This window comes from Caretta caretta, chromosome 12 (assembly GCF_965140235.1).
Source record: "Caretta caretta isolate rCarCar2 chromosome 12, rCarCar1.hap1, whole genome shotgun sequence".
Taxonomy (NCBI): domain Eukaryota; kingdom Metazoa; phylum Chordata; order Testudines; family Cheloniidae; genus Caretta; species Caretta caretta.
The window spans coordinates 38746618-38763845 of NC_134217.1; the positions used below are offsets into that span (position 1 = coordinate 38746618).

The 17228-nt window shown below is 45.7% G+C and overlaps 1 long non-coding RNA gene across 1 annotated transcript in view; it reads left to right on the forward strand.

Annotated features, from left to right (window-relative positions):
- The window catches only part of LOC142068678 (uncharacterized), an 81715-nt gene that overhangs the window by 32062 nt on the left and 32425 nt on the right, over positions 1-17228 (forward strand). The gene's annotated exons all lie outside the window — the stretch shown is intronic.

Sequence of the window (17228 nt, forward strand, 5' to 3'; positions counted from 1 at the left end):
GGGGGGTGTGTAATCAGTCTCAGCTGATGGCGTTTGAGGGGAGGGAGAGACACTGGTTACGTTTTCAGCCTGGCAGATCAGACTGTTTGGAAGGTGATGGTCCACAGAGCAGGCAGGGAGAATGGGAAGCTGCTTTTTCAAAGAGATTGGACAGTAATGCAAAGCAGGAGGGATGTTTCTGGTGATGACATTTATTTTTACTGGCAAAGACTGTACCACTGACAGCTCTCTACAGCGGTGCTGCTCCGAGTTTCCCACGTGGACAACTGCTATGATATTCTTCTTGCGTGTGTTCTGCTGGAGGCACGTAACCTGTGCGTGGGTGGGAAAGGTTTCGGATTTGCCAAACTTGAGTCGACAAACAGTTCATCTGATCTTGTATCTTTGCCCAGCAACAGCCACTGTAATAGGATTCAGGTGAAGGTGTAACATCCAAATCTTATTACTTTATGATTTATACGTTGTCACAGGGGCTCCCGCCCGATAATGCCAATAAGTGCATAGCACTATATACCACGGAGGAAACCGCTTCTTTGAGGCCAGCCTGCGATCAGCTAGGGTTTGCTTTTAACAAGACCTGAGCATCTGCATCTCCTGCTGAAGGCAACTGGCACTATTTTGAAAATTCAGCTCCCAAGAGTCCAGACTCAAAAGGGTTGATGCACTGTAGAATTTGTATCCTAGCATAATCCCAGAAGCAGAACTGGCTAAGAAAGGGAAGTCACTATGAATGCTTCTGAGGGTATGTCTGTACTACCTGCCGGATTGGTGGGTAGCGATCAATCCAGCGGGGGGTCAATTTATCGTGTCTAGTCTACACGCGATAAATTGACCGCCGAGTGCTCTCCCGTCGACTCCGGTACTCCACCAGGGCAAGAGGCATAGGCGGAGTCGATGGGAGAGCGTCAGCCGTTGACTTACCACTGTGAAGACACCATGGTAAGTAAATCTAAGTACGTTGACTTCAGTTACGTTACTGAAGTTGCGTAACTTAGATCGATTCCGCCCCGCCCCCCACAGTGTAGACAAGGCCTGAGAATTGATTTTCAAAATTAGCAAATTTCCCCCCCATTGTTAAAACACATTACACTGGGAAAATCCATCTTAGATCTTATTGCGTAGCATCCCCATGCTGCCGCCATTACAGACAAAAAGGGTTGGACTCCAAAAGGACAAGAAAAAGCCAAGTTGTCTTCTTTTTATATTTACATATATATATATATATATATATATATTTGTAATGTTGCTAAATTTATCACTCAGACCAAGGTAGCAATTTCTGAGGCCTGAAATAGAGAATCTGGTTCTGTTTTCCTCGAAACATGGCTGCGTTCTGAAAGCCGTGACATTCAGTTTGCTCCCTGTATCTGCTCACCTTCACCGCACGTTAACATATGCACAGCAGACCTGCAAGCTCACCCGCAGAATGTGCAGCGTGACCTCAGTTAAGAAAACACTCCGCCTAATCACCTCCAGATCTGCCGCCGTCTTTGATCAGCTTAAATATCAATCTATCTTATGGTATAAATATGTAAAACATCCTTTTGTTTCCACACTGGATGGAAATAAATCATTGCTTAAGTTTATGCAACAGCGAGGGAGTGTGGGGAGGGGTAGCGACGGGCTCATAACTCATGAGAGGTGCAGACTTGAAGGTCATTACTTCATGAATGTTGATGTTTCCTTTTCCACCAAGTCCCCGTTCTGCATTATTTAAATATACCAGATCACCCACCCTAACCGCAGCAATTGTGAACCGTGCTGTCAAATGACATTCATGTGCTCTCCGACTTAACGTTTCGGATGAGCCTGTTTTCAATATTGCCGTGATGCATGGGATTGGCTTGGTTCGTGTGTATGTCACTGCTGCCCCCTGGTGGGAGGAGTATGTCAAGACCTGTTTCAGAGGAACAGCCGTGTTAGTCTGTATTCGCAAAAAGAAAAGGAGTACTTGTGGCACCTTAGAGACTAACCAATTTATTTAAATTTGGTTAGTCTCTCAAATAAATTGGTTAGTCTCTAAGGTGCCACAAGTACTCCTTTTCTTTTTGTCAAGACCTGGTCATGTTTGTTACAAGTTCTCTCTTCACCCAGGGAGGTGGGGCTGCTCCTCTCGATTCCTCTTTTGTTTTTGAAGCTGGTTATGGCACTGGACTTGCCAATGACTGGCTGTGTGACCTTGGCCCAACCACCTCACCCTTTTTTCTCCTTCCCCTTCCCATCCTTGCTCTGTATTATCTGTTTAGATTCTCAGCTCTCCATAGCAGGGACTGTCTCTTGGTACGTACTTGTGCAGCGCCTTGCACAATGGGACCTCGATCTCAGTTGAGGCCTTTACAATGTACGGTGTAATACAAATAACCTGTGCAACAGGCTGCTCACCAAGATGTATGTATATGTACCAAGCATAGTTACATTATAGTCTAGCTTTTGCTTTGGATTCATTTTAATTGTGTGACTGTTGCTAGAGTTTTCCCTACACTTCTATCCCAGGCCCTAAGAAACCCATTCTTATGTCCTGGTTGGAGCCCACTGAATTCCTCTATTAATATTACTCAGCAGAAATTCCAGTGTACCTTCACGTCGGGTTCAAGCACGTGACAACAGGATGACTCTGCAGAGTAGGCTTAAATCCCCAGAGTCTGCCAAATGTTATGCTGATCTTCGGTTGAAGCACAGAGTTAAGCCCCTCAGCATGCAACTATTCCCGTGTGGTATTAAATCAGCTTATACTAATATCTGGCAGGAAAATTGAGTACAACACAGTCAGCTGTTTGGTGTACTACAAATAAAGCCCTTGTATCAGGACATTGTATCAGGCTCAATGTCCCCACTTTGTTTCTGTCTGTACATAATAATCAGTGACTGTTAGTCTGTGTCAGCTGACCTCTTCCTTGGATCAGACCCAATACTGATCCAGCAGTGCTGCTGGCTGTTTGATTGGAAATAGCAATTTGTGCTTATTCGTGCCTCTGTTTGTACGTCTTTCATTTTGCAGCCTGTTCCCTTCTAGGAATAAATACACCCTATATTTACCATATCAGAGAATTGAAATCAGTGCCAGGAAGCTCTGTAAAAATATAAATCAACATGATAACTGATGATTAGGGAATCTATTTTAATGCTGATCCATAAACCAGGAAAATAAACAGAAAATCTCTTTCCTGTGTGGGGGAAAACTGAAATCCCTAACCAGGTCACCTAATATTCCATAATATTTTTTCACACGAGAAGGGGCTTCAGGTCTAGTGTTCTGCCTTAATTCTTACTTGTGTCATATATTCTATCTGCATAAATTCCCCATGCTGTCGCTGGGTGTTCTAAAATCCTTCACTTCCTATCTTAACCTGTAATGAGGCATGCTTGATGTTTTCGACTGGCTGATACAGCCACACCCCCCCCGCCCCCCGCAAGGGGGCTGCATTCTGGGCAGAGTGGTTCCCATATGTAAACTTTGTGAAAAAAGCAACATCAGTAAATAATATTAAACCATATTTCACTGGTGTTATTGTTGCTCTCAGATGTCCTATAAAGAGAGCACAGAGAGCAATACGGAGATAAGATACTGTGCATAGAAGAGTGCAACATGATTAATGAACCTCTTGTCCCAGTGAGTGTGATAGGATATCTTGTGCTACTGTCCTGCATCAACAGTATTTATATATCACATTTTTCTTATTATTTTTCTTATTCAAAAGGTATTTGGCTGTCTCTCATGGTTCAAGGACAGATGTGAAGCCTGGTGAGCTGAACACCAAAATCTGACATTTTTCCTGACTGAATTTTATTCTTTGACCACAAAGACCTTTTTCCCCTTCTTGTTTGTTTGTTCCATTTTCTTACCTTTGCCCTGAGCTTGTCTAGGCTTCCAGCGGTGTCCATGACAATTAAAAGCCCAGTTTATCAGCATCTGCTAATATGGCAGCACCAGCAGCTGGCTGCAAAGGGGCTTAGGCCTTTCTGGTTCCAACCGTAAAATGTACCGTAGGGAAAATCTGGTGACACTGGCATTCGGTTCCTTCCCTTGCAAAAAGTCCAAAATGAAATGAAATCCTGTGCAATGGTGCCATTTGACCTTTCCTATTTTCTGGGCATTGAGTTTTATTTGAATGTATACCTTTTTCTTTCCACTGTTTCCTTGGCTGCTTAGCAGCAAGCTGACAGGTATTTGCCTTTCGTACAAATCCGTCCCACCTCAGGTACAAGCTGCTGCCTTTGAACTGAGCTCGAGAGCCATAAGTAACGGTGTGTTCGTTTCACATCTGTTCCCAACTTCTATTCTTCTCCACTTGTGATTGGAGTGTGGAGCTGACCATGCATAGGTCGTGCTTTGTACTAGCTCCCCCTCTTCCAGGGCGAGGAGGAATTCACCCTTTTTTGGACAGGCTTTTTGTTGATGCTGGTTAATTCTTTTATGGCTGATCCTGTGACACATCGTGCAGCTGGTGGTCCTTTTACATTGTAGAACTAGCACGGAGCCCGGGATAAGAACGGAGCCGTCTGTGCAGTACTGCCCTGACTTTAATTCCTCTTGCTAGGTCCATGTGCCCTCCAGCCAAAGTGTACAAGAAATGGCTTGTACCAGGCTATATGCAATGATGAGCTGCCAAAATCTTAACAACGGGTTCCCTCCTCACCCCATGATGGGGTCGTTGCCCACCCCCACCCCCCGGAACTCTGCCCCATCCAACCCCCCTGCGTTCCTTGACGCCCCCCCAGGACCCCTGCCCCATCCACCTCCCTCCCCTGTCCCCTGACTGCCCCCAGAACCGGGCAAGAGGGTCTCGTGGGCCACCGTAGTGGGTGCCCACCCCACCCCTAAGAGCCAGAGGGACCTGCTGGGGGGCGAGGTGGGGAGTCCCGGTGGTGCTTACCTGGGACCGCTCCCAGGAAGCAGCCGGCAGGTCCCTCTGGCTCCTAGGGGCGGGGGAAAGTAGCTGGGGGGGACCAGGGGGAGCGGCTGCTCCCTCCACTGATCACATCAAAAGTGGCACCTTAGGCACCGACTCCCTGGGTGCTCCGGGGCTGGAGCACCCATGGGGAAAATTTGGTGGGTGCAGAGCATCCACCAGCAGCTCCCCGTCCTGCCCCGCCCCGCCCCGCGCCCAGTCCTAGCTCACCTCCGCTCCGCCTCCTCCCCTGAACCCACCACCCTGCTCTGCTTCTCCACGCCCCCCCCTGGCCGGCTTCCAGCAAATCAGCTGTTTGGTGGGAAGCCAGGGAGGGCTGAGAAGCAAGCCGCGGCTTCCCACTCAGGCTGAGGGTGGCAGAGGTGAGCTGGGGCGGGGAGCAGTTCCCCTGCACGCGCACCCCCCAACCCTCCCCCCCGGGTTACCTGTTGCAGCGTGGGTGGCCCTCCTCACACACCCCCCCCCGCCCAACCTCACCTCCGCTCTGCCTCCCTGGGCCTGCCCCGGCTTCCTGCACAAACAGCTGATTCGCGGGAAGCCTGGGGGGGCGGAGAAGCAGAGCGGGGCGGCGCGTTCACGGGAGGAGGCGGAGGTGGAGCTGAAGTGAGGTGAGCTGGGGCCGGGGGTGGGGTGGGGAGCTGCCGGTGGGTGCTCTGCACCCACCAAATTTTCCCCTTGGGTGCTTGGCTGGAGCACCCATGGAGTCAGCACCTAAGGCACCACTTTTGGCTGGTTAAATTTAGAAGCCCTTTTAGAACCAGTTGTCCCTCGCGGAACAACTGGTTCTAAAAGGGCTTCTAAATTTAACAACCAGTTCTATTGGGGGGAGGGATAGCTCAGTGGTTTGAGCATTGGCCTGCTAAACCCAGGGTTGTGAGTTCAATCCTTGAGGGGGCCATTTAGGGAACTGGGGCAAAAATTGGGGATTGGTCCTGCTTTGAGCAGAGGTTGGACTAGATGACCTCCTGAGGTCTCTTCCAACCCTGATATTCTATGAACCGGCTCCAGCTCACCACTGGCTGTATGCCACCCATTATGGACTCAGCGTGGATAAACCTGAGAAGGTTCACAAGCTTGGGCTGAACCTTTTAAGATGTCTTTCCTCCTTCCTTGCAGAGGAGTCAGTGGGAATTTGGGTGCTCAGGCCCAGAGATCGGTTCCTCCAGCCCATGAGTGTCTGTTTTATGGATGAAATTAATCCCAGGGCAGAGGACCTGCATCAGGTTCTTTGCACCAACTACACCTCATTTAGAGTGAAATTCACCCATGCAAAGGAACGACACCACTAGGCCCCACTTAAATCCTCAAAATTGGGCTTAAAAGGAACTTAGCTGATGTGTAGACTGGCTGTTGGCCCCGTACAGAGGGGTGAACTTCAGCCTTCGCATTTACTGTCGCGCTTACATGTTGCATTGCATTATTTTTCTTGTATGAGCCCTGGGCTGAATTTCACCTTTGACCTTGCACAGGTAAGTCCCTAAATCAGCCCCACATTTCAACAATCAAGCCAAGCCCTTTTCCACCAGCAGATTTTACACCGTGGCATGAAACAGTGGAGCCAGTTACTTGAGTTACCCAATCAGCTTGCTGATGTAGGAAACACAACCCAGACTGCCATTACTTGTTCCGCCCTGGGGCGAGAGTCATGGTGGTTGTTTTTTCTTGTTGCTTTTTTTACATGGAAAAGACAAAATTCTTCCAATATTGTTCTTATCTGTTGGGCAGTTGCAGTGGTTTTGTCGTCACCGCCAGCTCACAAATCTGTGAGCCTTTTCCCTTGCAATCGAGATGTTTGAATACCAGAGATAAATATGTTACCATGTATTTCCTGTGTTGGAAGCATTCTACCCAGCTGAGCTGGGCTGAAGAGCCTATTGTTTCATTTAAAGATATCCAGCGATTTGCTAATAGACACATGAACCTCGATAGCGGACTGCAAATGCTATTTGTTTGAGGTTTCCCAGAATTCAGTTTGGAAGGAGTCAGTCTCCAAGCATTTTAACTACTAGCTTAGGGGCCGCAATGGGAACAAGGATGAAGCATTTCATGGCAAAACTTGTTGGCGGGCTGAATCTGATCCTGCAGTGGTTTTACACTAGTTTACACTTCCTTTGACTTCAGGGGCGCTACTTCTCATGTATACCAGCGTACATGAGGTCAGAATTGGTCTGTTAAAGGATCATAATAGCTTTTTAGAAAGTTAGTTACTCAGGTAGCAAAAGTGCTTGACTGTGTCCAAAGTCTGTCTCTTGATGGTGACTTGTGGCAGGTCATGTGCCAGGCCTGAATCAGGCTGATGGAGCACTTCAGTTTTCTCAGTATTGAGTGAGAGTTTGAGGCTTCAATAAGCTTGTGCAAAAATGTCCAGTGTGGACTGAAGGTCATTCTCCCGTGTGCATGAGGATGGCACAGTCATCAGCATGCTGAAGATCAGTAATGGATGCCCTGAGGACTCTAGACTTCTAGCGGAGGCATCGAAGATTAAAAAGCACCCCCATCCATTCTGTACTGAATGTCAGCTTCCCTGGGGAGGCAATCTTTAGTGAGGACCAAAATGACCACTAAATAGATGGAGAACAGGGATGGGGAAAAAATCGACAGTGAGATCCAGCATGGCATCCAATGCTCAAGTGCTTCCTTTGGGAAATTGCTCTGACGTGTTTGCACAGACCGTGACCTACAGCAGGACACCAAGATCCAGATCTACAAGACAGTTTTTGTTCCTACACTCCTCTATGGATGCGAAACCTGGGTGACCTATTGACAGCACTTCAAGAGTCTGGAGAGCTACCACCAGCGATGCCTCCGGAAGATCATTCACATCAAGTCAGAACATCGCTGCACTAACATCAGCGTCCTCACTGAAGCCAATGTCACCAGCATTGAAGCAATGATCCTCCTGCACCAAAAGCGCTGGGCTGGACATCACGTGCGGATGCCAGACTCTCGCCTCCTGAAACAAGCCCTCTACTCTCAGCTCACCTATGATCAGAGATCCCATGGTTGTCAGAGGAAATGCTACAAAGATAAACAGAAAGCGTATCTCAAGAAAACTGATGTGGACATCACAAGTTGGGAGGAGCAAGCCTCCAACTGACCCCAATGGTGCCACATCCTCCATCAGGCAGTGTCCCGCTTCAAGGAGAAGCACCTTGCCCTTGAAGCTGAAAAGAGAGAAAGAAAAGGAAGGAAAAAGAAAGAACTTTCTCCCAGCTGGCCCACCAGGAAATGTCTGTACCGACTGCAGTTGGATCTGTGGTTCTAGTATTGGACTCCTCAGTCATCTCAGGACCCTTATGTAAATCCATGGTAGAGATCATCCTTGAATCAAGGGATCACCGATGATGATGATGATGATGAATAGCTTTTTAAAAATGTCTGCTGCCTTGAAAAAGGAAGTTAATGCCTAAAAATGAAACTAAACTGGAAAAAAAAGTAGATGTTAGTTTGGGTGACGTTGCTAAGCACAGTGGCCTCATTTTCTCCTATCAGGGAAAAACAAGATGAAAGACTGTGAAGCCTGTCTCGTCCAAGCAGCAATTTGAAGTGCAAATCAGAGGAAAGAATCTGCTAGCGCTCTGAGATCCAGAGCACAAGGAGACACCAGAGAACCCAACGCCCATTGACTTCAATAGGAGTTTGCCTCATAAATACCTTTTCAGGATCTCAACCCAGGTTCTTTTTCTCTTTATGGATGGAGACTTCATGCATCTCTTCTAAATCTGAGGACATTGAAGAGGGCTGTAATTAACAGAGGATTCAATTTACCCCTATGCAGAGGCCAGCACAAGACCTGTTCACCACGTAAGCCCTATTTTAATGACTTAAATGGGACTGCATTGGAGTGTAGGCCCTGAATCTGCACAGGGGTGGATTTCACTTGGAAGAAACTATAGGAAGCCCTCTGCCAGTTGCTCCAGAAGGTAATGCTGGAACGATCATTCTGACCCTTGCTAATTTTGGGGAGGTGTTCCAAATACATATCCCTGCAGATTGACCCTTCCAGAAGAGAAACTCACCAGTTCAGATCCTTCTCCTTTGTATTATATTTCAAAATTTCCTTTCACCACTCAAAAATTACACCCAGATGGCGGGTGAGTGGCGCATTAGCTGCCTCTCTGTTTTCCAAGGAGGCGTATCAGTACCGTTCTCCATACGGATACGTTGATCGTCTCCAGGGACCTACTCTTCCTCTCATTGATAATCTCAGATGCACTCTGCCTGGGGATTGCAAAAGTGATTCCCCCCCCCCTCCGCCCCTGCAGCTATCTATTATATCTATCTCACTTGTAAGGCACTTGTTGTTTGCATTTTGCAGCCTCGTGCCTTCAGCAGATGTGCTGTTATCACCCACCTTCAAGTGGTGGAGGTTGAATGGCAAATCCTTTTTTTTTTTTTTTAATGCTGCTAATTAGAACTCTTGCTTTAAGGGTTTTATTGCTCACATGCAAACCTAGACAGGAAAACTATTCTTAGCAAACACCTGCCCAGCTGGCTGGGTTCTCTATGGCATTGGCTGGCCCTGGTGAAGCCTGAGAGCATTACAGCTGCCTCTGCTCCCTTCATTTCTGGTCTACATTCCTCTCTCTGCCACATGGCGTTTCACACGTCCTATCACTGGCTGCTGCTGTATCTTAACCTATTTGTTACACATTGGAACATAACCAAATTGCTTAGTGCAAAGAGCCCTTCATCCTTATATCATGGGCAATGGAAGGGGAGTCTGGGCTTGTGCTGCAGTGTTGCATGGGGAAGGGGCATTTTACATGGTCTATGGATGGTAGGTGCTGGCCAAAAATAAGAGAAACTGAAACCTGGGATGGGATCTTTCCCCTTATTGTAGCTGGGCTGGACTGTTGCCATCAATCCTTGCCTTCTCTTCACCTGTCCTAATGATACCATCTCTCCTCTGCATTTTAGGTAACTCTACAGTGGAATATATATATATATATATATATATATATATATAAACTGCTTTCACAACTGACCTAAGGGCTGCGTGATTTTGTGATCAGAGCGAGGGTCAGCAAGTCAAGAATATTGGATTTTGTCTCCTGTCCAGCGACTGATTTGCTGTGTGACCTTGGGCAAGTCTCCTAATCTCTCTGCCTCAGTTTTCCCAAGCTGTAAAACCTGGTTAATATTTGCCTCAATCACAAAGGTGCTGTCAGGGTTCATTAATGTTTGTGCAGCCCTTGGAGATCCTATTATTAGCTGCCTTCCTCCATTTACTATGCTTTGGCTACCTTTGCTCTGCCCTGATCTATTACCCATCATCATCCTCCTGCAATTCCCTCACTACTAGGGAAGTGGCTGATTTCTGTACAAACTTCTGATCTGCCCATTACAACCCTTGTGCATGCTTAAGGATTGGAGTGCATATGCTCCTCTATCAGAGGATCTAATCATGTGCAGAGGATAGCACGTATCAGGAGTGGACAAAAGATTCAGTTCCATTGGGATAAACACCCTGAAGTTGGAATTCTTACCCAAACCTCTTAGGCCTGCAAAATTTGGGTGGAGGAGGCAGCAAGGTCGAGCGTGTAATGTGCAGGACTGGACGTCAGGACCTAAATGTCTCAATGAAACGTGTAACAATTTCCTTTTTAAGAGAGAGATGCTTTAAAATCGTGCCTTAAAATAAATGCAACACGAAAGATTCCCACTCCAGAGGAGAGAGACATGGGCAGCTCTGTCTGCTTCTTGGAATGAGACCAGACTAAATGTGAGGCACTAATTGTCTCGCAGCACTCAAAAGATCACTACATTAGAAAGCTCGTGTAAGAATGAAATACTGACCTGTGCTGGAATAGAGTGACAGGTTCTTGCATTCTCCATGCAGGCAGAAGGAAAGGAGAATTGGATTCCTGCGTGCATAGGGAGTTCAGTATTTGTTGCTAAAGGTGAGGTTTCCAAAAGCCTCTGAGAGTTAGGAGCACAATTTCCATTGACTTTCAGTGACACTTGTGCTCCTAATTCTCTTAGGTGCTTTTGAAACAAATCTCCTCCTAAAGGCTTTGACCCAACTGGATAGAAAATTTCAATTAATGGCTGTACATAGCACACCTATCTCTGGTATGTAAATACTGTGCAAGGTTTAACAGCATGATAACAGCTGCCCTAGCAAGGCCTGTTGGTCTATTTCTCCATATTCTTGTAGTTTTCAGTCCAGGCTGTTGGGTCTGAGTGTATTATTAGTTCTCTGCCCTGCTCTTGATTCATTCATGAGCTGTTATTATTGAACAGACTCTTGGGGGTTTTTCTGTTCTGTCTCTTTGGGGAATGCTATATTGAAGAGGTATTGATTGCACATTAAAATTCAGGCATGACACATTCATAGGAACTGATTTTATTCCATTTATATTGTAGCTGTTTTGATTAAATTTGGACATAAATACTGGTGATTTGGCCCTTTCTTTTTATAAGAAAATATTCAGGTTTCCGTCGTAGATAGAAAGCCTGCAAAAATTCATTTCAGATCAGGAGAGGCTTGGTCTGGACAACTAGACAGGTGCAAAACAAAACTTCAGAGATGCAACCGGAGGAAATGTCTGTCTGTGTGTGTGTCGGTGAAGGAATTATAGAAACATGGATATTTTTTAAAAAAATGTTTTGAAAATTTACTATTGGGCAGAGATTTGTGCTGAGAATTACTTTTTATTATAGCTGATTTATTACCCCGTGAAAATGGGCTTTACTCTTGGAAAAATGTATACTGCGAATACCAGAATAGCGCAATCCAGTTTCCATAGGGCCCTCCAGCATTCATGTAGAGCGTTTTCACAAGGGGTGTCACAGCTGGTTTCCACTGGACCACTTTTTGCTGGGGAAGTAGGAATCTTGGCAGTCGTGATTTTTGTTGCTTCTCCAAAGGCAGACTTGACACCGTTAATGTGCCATGAAAGGTTTCTCCATAGGAATTGCACGTCCTAAATTGAGCTGTGCATATAGGATTGAAGAAGAGCTGTCATCTGCATTTTAAAACGTTTTTCGGTGTGAGGTTCTAGGCTCTGCATCCTGTATTCCCTGCACATGCCCAAATCATTGATGTAGACATTCAGAGTCCGAGGAACACAGTGTAACAAAGGCGATAACAAAATAAGCCTGTTTATAACTTTATTGCAGTAAAGATTTAAGATGACTCCTTGCAGATGTGTTAAATGTAAGGGCAATAACTGACACTCTTCTCAGTATCTTGAATGCATTAGAAAAGCAACCTGTTCGGTGCCCTCTGATTGGCTCACCAGTTTGGTTAAGAAGTTCATTTCAAATGTAGTAGGTAAGGTTATAAAGGTTGCCTCTTTTTTAGCAAGACAGTATAATCTCCTTGATGAAGATAATATGACTCCAGTGGGACGCTGGTTCTGATATGAGTCCCTGCTTGTATTAATTACTTTTAGGAACATGAAGGAATTGATTGTATTTGGGGCAGGGTTAAGATAGACCAAGGTAGCATGGGAAGGACAAAATTATAAAGTGTGTCTAAACTCCCCACCCCTATCTACGCTATGTCTACACTACGTCAACATCTACACTTGGTTACAATACTGATGATCACAGCTTGGATGGACCAGAGAATCTAGGCTGTTATTTTTCTACTTAATGGATCCTGAGAAGCCCAGGACGCATGGGAGAAACTGTTCTTTCTCTCTTCTGGAGTTTGTCAGAAAAGGAACAGGATTCAGCTGAGGCGGAAATGTTCTTAACAGCTGCTGATCGTAAAGGATTTTACAACTGATAAGAGATTAAACTGCTTGTTGCCCAGAAAGTGGAGCGAGGTGGGGAAAGGCACCTCTGTGCATCTGCAGTTGACGTGCAGTGTGGATACGTGAAGAAACCATACTAAGCAGTTTTGTAGCAGAGGGCTGCGTTCCAGCTGCAGAACGAGGCCAGTTCATTTTACGAGTCATAAGTATGGCCTTCCTTGGGAGAGGGTGAACTGTGTCAGTCTTTTTATTGATGAAAAATGGGAGCTGTCTGGCAGGTCCTATGGTGTTACACCATTGCATATGGGTGTGTGCACAAGATATACTTCGCTCTTTTCTAGAGTGGTTGGAAAATTTTGACTTAGTAAAAAATCAAAAAGTAAAATATTTCAATTCAGTAATGCAACTACTGTGTGTTATAGGACTTATTGTTTGGATGCTTCCTGCTCCCGTTCTGTTCTGTGGCTGGGCTACCTCTCTCATAATGCACCATGGTCTCCCATATTGGTGAAGGGAAGCTGTGCAGCTTGGGAGAACCTGTTAATGGTGCATCATGGGAGATCTAGTTAGGCTGGGGAGCCCATAGAAAAGAATGGGGACAACTGACCTATAGCTCTCATGAGCCACTGTGGCGGCATATAAAATAAAACTATTTTGGTTTTTTGCCTGAAAATTGAAAATTTTGGGATTTCAAGCATTTACTTTTTTTTAACAAAAACCTGACATGTTCCACAGAAAGTGGATGCTTTTCAAGAAGAATTTCACTCTACTAAAACCCCAGTTTTTCATCAAAAAAACAATTTCGGCAGAAACTTTCACCCAGCCCTACTTTTTGATTCCTTTGTAGGTGTCGCTGTGGGCAGGATGGATGGAGGAAATGGGTTTTACATTTCCTTACAGCATTGCTGAGATCTGCATGCATCCTGATCTCTTCCAGACGCGAGTTTCAAATTTCTGGGCCAGTTGCTGAGAAAACCCCATCTCGTGCACACATGAGCCTCATTCTTGAATGCAGTCCCTGTGGAAAACAGATATCTTGGGAGGTCATAATTGAGGACAGCAGAGTGGCCTGTAGCTTACTAGGGCCAGTCGAAGGTGAGGACTTTGAATTTGACTAGATATTTAGTGGGAGGGAGGCCGTGCAGAGAGTGGAGCGCTGGGGTGTTGTGTCGGGCAGATGGGTTGCTGGTCTAAACCACCAGTAGCTCTTTTTAAAAGGTCAGTGGTTTCAAACCTACATGTGACCTGGTGTGTCTTCTACTGTTTTAAAAAATAAAGGAAAGCTGCTGATGCTTCATGGAGAATTTGAAAGACATTTTCTTTTGAGCTGATTCAGCTGTAGACACTTCCATGGAAAGCACAACTTTCTTTATTATGGGTCCTATCTTGGCTTCAGTAGGCACTTGGTCCAAGGGAAGACTACAGGGTTGGAAGCTTATCATAGGAGCTTATCAGGTCATTATGTCCCATGATGTGGATGCCTTGTATCAGAGGTGTTTGCTCGGGAAATGGATATACAGTAACATCACACACCAGAGAATCACATCTTCAGGTGAGAGATAAACTCGATGAGCAGATGGTCATGTAAGAACTAAAGAAGTTGCCTACATACCTGGTAACCTTAGCAATAGAGAACAAGGGAAGAGAAACTCAGAAGGTGAAAGGTACAGTATATCAGCAGGAGTGGTCCTCAACTACAGACTAAGGGCCTGATCCAAGTCTTTCCATTGACTTCAATGAGAGTTGGATTGGACTCTGTGCTGTTCGGTCATGTCAGGGGTCCGGAACAGCGGTAGGCTGGAGACTAGATCTGACAGCCGTCTTAGTTCATAAATTTTTGCAAGACTTTTGCCAGAAGCTGGGAATGAGTGACAGGGGATGGATCACTTGAGGATGATCTGTTCTTTTCATTCCCTCTGGGGCACCTGGCATTGGCCACTGTCAGAAGAAAGAACACTGGGCTAGATGGACCTTTGGTCTGACCCAGTATGGCTGTTCTTAAATGGCACCTCCCTTTTCTACCAACTTGAATGATGGAAATATCGAGGGCTCAGCTCTTCTCTTGAGATTTCTGGCTGAATTTGATAAAGTCTAGCCCTTTTTTATGGTTTTGGCTCTGTCCTAGAACCAACACTGTTGACAGGTTCAGGCCCAGAGACTTGACATTCAGATCTGAGGTCCTGACTCTACTGTGTTCAAAACAGAATGTCTTTCACAAGGCTCCCGTTGTCCCTTTAATGTGCAGAGCAGCAGCAACATAATGTATTTCTTCATAAATGTGCTGTTGGGCTTATCCTTGAGGTTTCATGCACTATACATGACATCTACACTCTTGTACTAGGCCTTGCTTGTTTCATATGGTGCCTTGGGATGTCAGGCATGCAACCCACAGTAAAAATGTTATTGTATTGTATAGAGCAGTCTTTGATTCAACTCTGCTTTGTCCTGTGTGTACAGGGACTCCTCCGATAGAAACTTAACTTAGAATTTGGAGAAACTCTAGCATCTGGGGGAGGGAACTATCACATTCTTTAATTTTTTTCTTAACTGATTGATTCCCATGCCTCCCACCATTCCCACCCCCTTAACTCCAGATTAATGATATTTTGTTGTGGGCTCCCGGATATTATGATGAAGTCTTTTCCTATCTGATCTGTAACTTACCTTCTAATATTAAGGACCTGATTCTGAGTGATGCAGCCAGGGGAGGATGACCAGATGTGGTTTTGTGCTGTCTCAGTTCTAGCCTGCTCCAGAGGGCAGTGCAATCTGTGGCATAAATTAACCCACTGCTCGATGTTGGTCTAATTTATGGCAGCCTCCTGAGGGCTGGCTGGAGGCTGCGTCACAGCCTGGAACCTCGGTAGCAACATGTACCCCATGCCCATGCAGCGTCTGCACCAGCAGAAACTCTCTCCAGCCCCCTGAGGCATCTTCCTGGTCCCCATGTGTCGCTAGAGCAGAGTATAGGGCTGCATATGGAATCTCTCCCAATGGAAAGTGTGCATGCTCAGAAGCTCTGAAATCCAGGCCTAGCAATGGGAGCAAGTCACCTGTCCCTGGGAGAGCTAGTCAGTGAGGGAATCTGCTGGGGTCAGTTAAGAGCACAAGAGCTGAATGGAGGTGACAGAGTAGTGCCTGGCTTTCTCCTCTTGGCGGTGTGCTTGGCTGACTGCAAGAGCTGGGCTGTGTGCTGCTCCGGAGGGAAGGGATTCTGCACAAGCTGGCATGCTGGTGCCACTGAGGCTAGCTGAGATGGTGATCTTGTTTCTCACAGTTAATAACTCCCTAGCATATATAAATGAGACACATCTGGGCTGGATGGGCCTTCTGGGATGTCTTGTATTGGTGCCAGCAGGCTGACCAACTGTTCAAGCCACCTGGGGGCTAACTCCTAACTCAAAAAGCAAATTTACCATCTATTTTGTGGCCTGGCACTTCTTACATTAACCTGCAGCATGGAACTTCGGACATATTCCCAGCTATGTAACTCAACTTTTTGACACCAAAGACGTTTACAGAGAACATTGCAGCCTGCTCTGGGGTGTAGCATGGCAATTGTTTAACAGCCCACAAGAACCCCTGTGTGTTTATGTAGGCAGTAAAATAAACCTCAGAGCCTAGCACGATATTGAAGGTTATGGGGGTATTTATTACCCCCCCATTTTACAGATGTGCCCTATGGGGGAGCTAAGGCGAGAGGGTAAAGGATCTACTGAAGGTCATGTGAAGAGTCCTTCTGAGAGTGGGATTTGACATCTATAGACCCTGGCTTCCACTCCTATGCTTAGTCCATACCCTTGTCTGATATTTAGCTAACTGGTCTGCAATTTACTGGTGTATGCGTAAAAAGAAAAGGAGTACTTGTGGCGCCTTAGAAACTAACCAATTTATTTGAGCATATGCTCAAGTCCTCCTTTTCTTTTTGTGGATACAGACTATCCCGGCTGCTACTCTGAAACCTGGTGTATGTGTGTATTTTTTAATCTTCTGTTTATTTAAGGAACACTATCTTGCTGGACGCTTCCCAGGTTATTGCATCCAAATTGAGTAACTTTTAGATTTGCTAAACTTCTCCAATTTCTCCATTAGCTATTGTCTGAAAGCACTGTTTGGTGCCAATCCTTTGGCCCTGGAGCTGTGAATTCTCATCACATAGCCAATTGTGACCCTATTTCAGAGGAATATTCCCTACTTTATTAGCAAAATAGTTATAATTTTTCCACTCTGTTCCTGCAAGAAACTCTCCGAATTCTGTGTGTTTTGATGCAGTTTAAAGGTGTCTGTATTTTTCTCCCCACATCTCTCTCTTTAGCTTTCAAATATTGGCAGGTGGACTTGGTGATCCTCCAAGTTTTATCATTGCCAGATGCCGATATTTATCCTCTTTGTTTTCCCAATCTTGTGTCCCTGTAAATCTGATTTAGGACAACAGCTTTCTTAAACTTAAATAATTATGTAATGTCTCTGCTATGTACCACACTTACCTTCTGCTTCTTTGCTGTCGCTCTGGAGAGGGTCCGCTTTCTTTCACTAACAGTTGTCCATTTTGTATAGCAATAAAACAAAACAAAAATACCACCAAACCCACTATTGCTCCTAGTGAAGACAG